Below are 7,535 nucleotides of genomic sequence, written 5' to 3' on the forward strand. Positions count from 1 at the left end.
GAATTCCAGTTTCAACCATTCATATATCCCTGAATGATTCCTGACTTTGGCATACAAGACCCACCAAGTATGGGCATTCTGTCTCTTTTGCAACTCTACCACTCTTATAATTACATCCTGATCTTGATTTTTAGCAGAGTAGGGGCAGCAATTGCAGAAAATAAAAATGTCCTTCAAAGCTGCCATCAAGGAATACTGGCTTTCCCAGCATAACATGAGTTGACAGCTGACTGCTCTGAGCCTATCATTATCACTAAAACTCCCCGAGCAGTTAATCGAGCCCAGCTCACTCCACGACCCCTACAATGATTTCTGTCCTCGTATATTCCAAGCACTGTTGCTGCCAAGCATCCCAGTGCCTCCCCTTCCCCCTGCACCTTGTCCCAACTAACCATGGGTGAATACCTGAGTACTTGGGATACGTGTTGGGGAAACAGATACCCTATGCATACCAGCAGTGAAGTGGCTATTGTCATGAGTAATTCAGCCCCCAAATCTGATCCTGAAGGTTTATTGGCTAGATTCATTCCTGTGTTCCTACTTTCACAGAGGAAAGTAGCCTGTGTAGCCTGTATTCACTAAAAAAGAAGCCAGAAACAAATGGCTTCTGGGCTGTTACCTTATTCTGGAGTGAAAACCCAGGGAATGGGAGTGAAGGACAGGACAGTAAAGTAGGGAAGGAGGGAAAACCAATATTAGGTGCTGCCTCTACCTGCAACTAATTTTTTAAAACCCTATGGGCCCATCTTCTGAGAAGTCAGTAAACTGTAAGTCAGGACAATCAGCCCCAGAAAGAAAAGGAGGAAAAATGGATCTGATCTGTCAGCTCCCCACTTCCTTCAGACAAAAATGCACCCCATAAAACCTTAAGTCCCCACATTTTCAGGTTCCACGAGTATGGGCAGCAAACTGCGTGCCATGGTGCCTCAAGCCTTAGGGTCCAGTTATGTGACCAACCTATCTGATGTACTTGAAACAGAGGGGTTTCCCAGAATGAGAGACTTTCAGTGCTAAAAGTAGGAAAGTTCCAAGCATACCAGGACAATTTGGTCCAGCTGGGAGAGGAGAGGTATTTAACCGGAGATATTATCAAGTTACTCAGAGATCTGGTCATCTCAGCAGCAGCTACAACAAAGACTAGTGAGGCTAAGAGAATATAAAGTGACACATAAAAGATGTCTGAAATGGTATTTTAACATCTCCGGGAAATTGATTCAGCCATTGAATAAAATGGTCTTATTGTAATACGTCTGTCTTGTTTTATTAAAATCTACCTTTCTTGTTTTATTCCCTCTAGGACAATCAGAGTCTTAATCCATAGTATATTAATAATTCCTTTATGCCTTTCCTCAATCAGCGTAAACTTATTTTGTTCTTTTGCATAATTATGGGAAATCAAATTATGATAGAAATTTTTAAAGCTTATTTTCCACGGCAATCAGAGGACAATATTATAGTCAGTTGTATCATCCTGATTAAACATTGTAAATGGCTTTGTTTTTCAAGTGAAAAGAGAAAAAAGTAAAAAGCCTTAGCAAATGCAACCAGGAAAACCTCCATAAGGCTGTGCCAGGGCGACATTCCATAGCAGAGCGAATGGCGCCCTGATCTCTCCTTTGCAGGACTGTGGTTCAAATTACAGTGTGTTTTATGTGCTTGTAAATGAAATCGTTTGAGGGTCTCATGACACACATCACATATGATTTGCAACATTTGGAACAGCTTTTACTTCATTCTGGAAATACCTTACAAATGAGCTAGGATCTCAAGAGTGAGTTCTATCTTTCCAGAACAGGAAGTTAGTGGCCTTGAATTTGTAGAGGTGAGGAAGCACTGAGGAAGTGGCAACCAAGACTCATTTTCCTTAGGGTACAGAAGTGAATACCACTAATCTTAATTAGCATTCTGGATATTTTTTTCTTTCTTTTTTATTTGGCAGATTTTAGTTGTTTAGGAAACCAGGCAATATGTATGACTGATTCACTTTGTTATAAAGCAAAAACTAATAAAAAAAAAGAAACTAGGCAGAATTAGGGTTATGTATGCAATTAAGGAAAACACAGTACAGTAGAAATATGCTGTTATTTTACTTGTCTACTTTCCAGGCATTGTACATACACTGCTCAAAATCAGAATCAGCTTTAGTATGTTTTTAAAAAGTGAAATAATAATTAATTTTTAAAATCCACATTGTTTCCTTCAACTCTTCAGAGTTCTTTCTAATATCAACAACAAAAATTTGTAACAATAATAGCAGACACTTCTCCAAGGATGGAAGCAGCTTGGGGTTGTATAAAAAGCACAAGACTTGGTGTATATTGTGGGTTGAATTGTGTCTGTAAAAAGATATGTTGAAATTCTAACCCTAGTACCTGTGAATGTGACTACTAGAAACAGTCTTTGCAGAGGTAATAGAGTTAAGATGAAGTTGTGCTGGATTAGAGTGGGTTCTAAATCCAATGACATGTGTCCTTCTCAGAACATCATGTGAAGACACAGGTCCATGGAGACACAAGTGATAATACCACAGGATGCAGAGGCAGGGCTGGAGTGATGAAGCTGCAAGCCAAGGAATACCAGGGATTGTCACAACCATTGGAAGCTAGGATAGAGACATGCAAAAGATTTTCCCTTATAATTTCTAGAAGGAACCAACACTGTCAACTCCTTGATCTCACAGTTCGAGCTGTCAAAACTATGAAAGAATAAATTTCTGCTGCATTCAACCACCCAGTTTGTGGTATTTTGTTACAGCAGCCCAAGGAAAGTAATTGATTATAGAACATTGGCTGCTACCAAAACATCGGCTACTGAGGAGTTAGGGTACCTTGGGTGAGTCCTGTCTCTTTCTGGAGCCTTGTTGTACTCACCTGTAAAATGACTAAAGTGCTTCAAATGAATAGTCTATTAAATTCCTTCTAGTTCAACGTTTCCTGGAGTCTGTCATTTCAACAAAAAGAAAATAAGATCTGTCGCTAGCTTAAATCTTCCGTTGGAAAAACTGAAATATTGGAACACCAAGGAACATAGGTGCAGATGGTCCTTGAACAGATCTGTTAGGATGTAAAATCCACAAGAGTGTGAAATTTGACTATTTTATTAATTGTTTCCCTGGTGCCTAGAACATTGCCCAGTATACAGTAGGCACTGATGCATTTCTTTATTTTTGAATGAATGAATGTATCAGTGAATGAGTACATCTGTGTTCAAAAGTTCTCTTTCTTGTGGCTATTGATTCATTGACTTTTTCCCAAGTTTGACCATCACAGTAGTTGATAAAGTTCTTAAGCATCAGGTTAGAGATGCGGGTTATTAAAGATGAACATAGAGAGTCATTCCTAGACATTTATTCTCCTATCCCAAATATTCATGCTTTAGTAGTAACATTTTTTGTCAAGTTCTGCAGGCAAACATATTCTTAATTTATTCTGAACTAGCAGCTAAGTGCTTTAGAAGGATTTCTACTAAACAATGATAATGAAGAAACACAAGTAGTTTGAAAACATTCACCCTTCCTTGTAAGAAAACCATTAATTTCTAAGCAGATAACTGCAATTCTAAAATAATGATCTATTCAATGCTTGAAACATACCTAAGCAAAATGCATGGAAGATCACTGTGTGTCTAAACATAGATAATGTTGGAAGCTCTGTTCTTGTTGGAAACAAAAGCTCAGCAAGGAGGGTGTGCTAGTCTGCAGCTCATGAACTTTAGGAGAGAAATCTGTCAGTCAATGTGCTTCTTTGGTTTATGGAGATAGAGGGAAGCACAGGTATTGGATGCTGATTGTTAAATTCTGGGAAAACCACAATAAGTCACTTTGTCATAGACAAAAAAGAGAGAGTTATATATATAGTCTATCTTTAAGATCCCATAGCAAAGTTTTAGAATCAGACTCCAGCCTAAATCCCACATTCCAGAAACTGCATTAGACTCTAGCACAGCTTTTACAGAAATAGCGCTCTTCTTATGCTTTATTATATTTGCAGAAATGGCTCTCTCCCCAAATCCCATGCTCTAGGATCACAGGCTATGGTCCCCCTCATAAATGGGTACTTCATCCGCTATTTCTCTGGAAGCATATTCCGACAGAGCAGGCCCTCCCCTGTCATCCTGCCCATTTTTCAAACCATTTTCCTCTCTGTGAGTAATAGGACTACTATGAGTTCTAAATATTTCTCCCACTGCAGACTAACAAGCTGGCATATAGTTTTCAGGGCAAAAATGTTGATGGACTGCCTTGATTTTCCAAGTTGATGAGAAAGTCATTTCTGCTCTTGAGCTTTCAAAGAACTGAGTGATCTCTATACTGAAAAGGCACATCTGCTTTGCTAAAACGTTCCATAATTGTGTGTGGTCTCGCTGTTCCAACTGAGGTATGAAGCTATTATAACAGGACTCCTGTTAAGAACAAAACCAGGTCCCATTCTTCACGGTGAAGGTGACATCCGCAACTCTCTATCTCACTGGCATCTGCAGGGAAACACCTCAGCACCAGAGACCTGTGAAAAGTAATGCAAGGCCAGATCTCAATCTGCATCCCAACTGCCCATCATGGGTTTTAATTCATAAAATGGTACCAAATAAATCTGAAGAGAATGCCAATTACATCTCCCAAAGAAAGGCAGCATTACAGACTTGCTTTGCCGAGAAATCCATCATGTGCCTCTTCGGGTTAACTTTCATATTTAAATATTTCAACTTTTGGAAAATAACCACTACTCTACTAACTAAGGACTCCAAAGCTCTGGGAAACTAGAGGCCTGTTCAGAAACATGAAGGTAAAAGAGGGAAGCCAGGGGGAAACAGCAAAGGGGTTCCTTGCACATTTATTCCTACCTGCTTCACCAGTGAATTACTTTCAAAGTGGTGTTTCAAAAGAGAAATAAGGGGAAGGGCTAGAGGAATCCAGCATGCAGCATCCCTCAGGTGGCAGCTGAAGTTGTGTGTGTGTGTATAAATGTGTACATCTGTATAAGTGTGTGTCTGTGTGTGTATCTATATGTTTGTGTATATAAGTGGGGTCAGGAATGGGGCCCAGGAAACTTCCACTTAAACAAACATACATGTATATTTATGTGTATTTTTTAACCATCAGAATAACACCCAGAGCTCATTTTAATAGTCTCATTTTATAGATGGATAAACTGAGGATTAGAGAAGCAGAACTATGTGACAGAGATCAAAGAAAATAATCAAGATTTAAACCCGTTGTAGTCTGAATCCATTTTATTTCTCTGCCCTCTGCATCTCCATAGTGTCCAGATGCGTTATATTGTCAGTTATCTGAAAAGAAAAATGTTTGGCCAACACTGACGCAATTAAGGTCTGTGTCTCACCTTCCCCACAATTAACATTCCAGTAAGACAGAATCTAAAATTTTTATGCTCTTGATGAGATGAAACCTTTGGGTCATAAACAATAAAACAGAAACTAATACCTTCTTAGAGAGTATTAAGCAATATACATATTAAATATTTCATACAAAATAGTAGCCTACACTTTCTAAATCACTTTTTTTTAACATCTTTATTGGAGTATAATTACTTTACATTGTTGTGTTAGTTTCTGCTGTATAAAAAAGTGAATCAGCTATATGCATACGTATATCCCTATATTCCCTCCCTCTTGTGTCTCCCTCCCACTCTCCCTATCCCACCCCTCTAGGTGGACACAAAGCACCAAGCTGATCTCCCTGTGCTATGCAGCTGCTTCCCACTAGCTATCTACTTTACATTTGATAGTATATATATGTCCATGCCATTCTCTCACTTTGTCCCAGCTTACCCTTCCCCCTCCCCGTGTCCTCAAGTCCATTCTGTACATCTGCATGTTTATTCCTGTCCTGTCCCTAGCTTCTTCAGAACCATTTTTTTTAAAATTCCATATATATGTGTTAGCATACAGTATTTGTCTTTCTCTTTCTGACTTACTTCACTCTGTATGACAGACTCTAGGTCTATCCACCTCACTACAAATAACTCAATTTCATTTCTTTTTATGGCTGAGTAACATTCCATTGTATATATGTGCCTCATCTTCTTTATCCATTCATCTGTCGATGGACACTTAGGTTGCTTCCATGTCCTGGCTATAGTAAATAAAGTTTTAATGAACATTGTGGTACATGACTCTTTTTGAATTATGGTTTTCTCAAGGTATATGCCCAGTAGTGGGATTTCTGGGTTGTATGGTAGTTCTATTTTAATTTTTTTAAGGAACCTCCATCCTGTTCTCCATAGTGGCTCTATCAATTTACATTCCCACCAACAGTGAAAGAGGGTTCCCTTTTCTCCACATCCTCTCCATCATTTATGGTTTGTAGATTTTTTTGATGATGGCCATTCTGACTGGTGTGAGGTGATACCTCATTGTAGTTTTGATTTGCATTTCTCTGATGATTAGTGATGTTGAGCATCCTTTCATGTGTTTGTTGGCAATCTGTATATCTTCTTTGGAGAAATGTCTATTTAGGTCTTCTGCCCATTTTTGGTTGTTTGTTTTTTGATATTGAGCTGCATGAGCTGCTTGTATATTTTGGAGATCAATCCTTTGTCAGTTGCTTCATTTGCAAATATTTTCTCCCATTCTGAGGGTTGTCTTTTCATCTTGTTTATGGTTTCCTTTGCTGTGCAAAAGCTTTGAAGTTTCATTAGGTCCCATTTGTTTATTTTTATTTTTATTTCCATTTCTCTGGGAAGTGGTTCAAAAAGGATCTTTCTGTGATTCATGTCATAGAATGTTCTGCCTATGTTTTTCTCTAAGGGTTTTATAGTGTCTGGCCTTATATTTAGGTCTTTAATCCATCTTGAGCTTATTTTTGTGTATGGTGTTAGGAAGTGTTCTAATTTCATTCTTTTACACGTAGCTGTCCAGTTTTCCCCGCACAATTTATTGAAGAGGCTGTCTTTTCCCTATTGTATATTCTTGCCTCCTTTAACAAAGATAAGGTGACCATATGTGTGTGGGTTTATCTCTGGGCTTTCTATCCTGTTCCATTGACCTATATTTCTGTTTTTTGTACCAGTACCATACTGTCTTGATTACTGCAGTTTTGAAGTATTGTCTGAAGTCAGGAAGCCTGATTGCTCCAGCTCCATTTTTCTTTCTCAAGATTGCTTTAGTTATTCGGGGTCTTTTGTGTTTCCATACAAATTGTGAAAAATTTTGTTCTAGTTCTGTGGAAAATGCCATTGGTAGTTTGATAGGGATTGCATTAAATATGTAGATTGCTTTGGGTAACATAGTCATTTTCACAATGTTGATTCTTCCAATCCAAGAACATGGTATATCTCTCCATCTGTTTGTATCATCTTTAATTTCTTTCATCAGTATCTTATAGTTTTCTGCATACAGGTCTTTTGTCTCCTTAAGTAGGTTTATTCCTAGGTATTGTCTTCTTTTTTTTTCATTGGTAAATGGGAGTGTTTCCTTAATTTCTCTTTCAGATTTTTCATCATTAGTGTATAAGAATGCAAGAGATTTCTGTGCATTAATTTTGTATCTTACTTCTTTACCAAATTCATTGATTAGCT

Source organism: Mesoplodon mirus (assembly GCF_964341445.2).
Source record: "Mesoplodon mirus genome assembly, chromosome: 4".
Taxonomy (NCBI): domain Eukaryota; kingdom Metazoa; phylum Chordata; class Mammalia; order Artiodactyla; family Ziphiidae; genus Mesoplodon; species Mesoplodon mirus.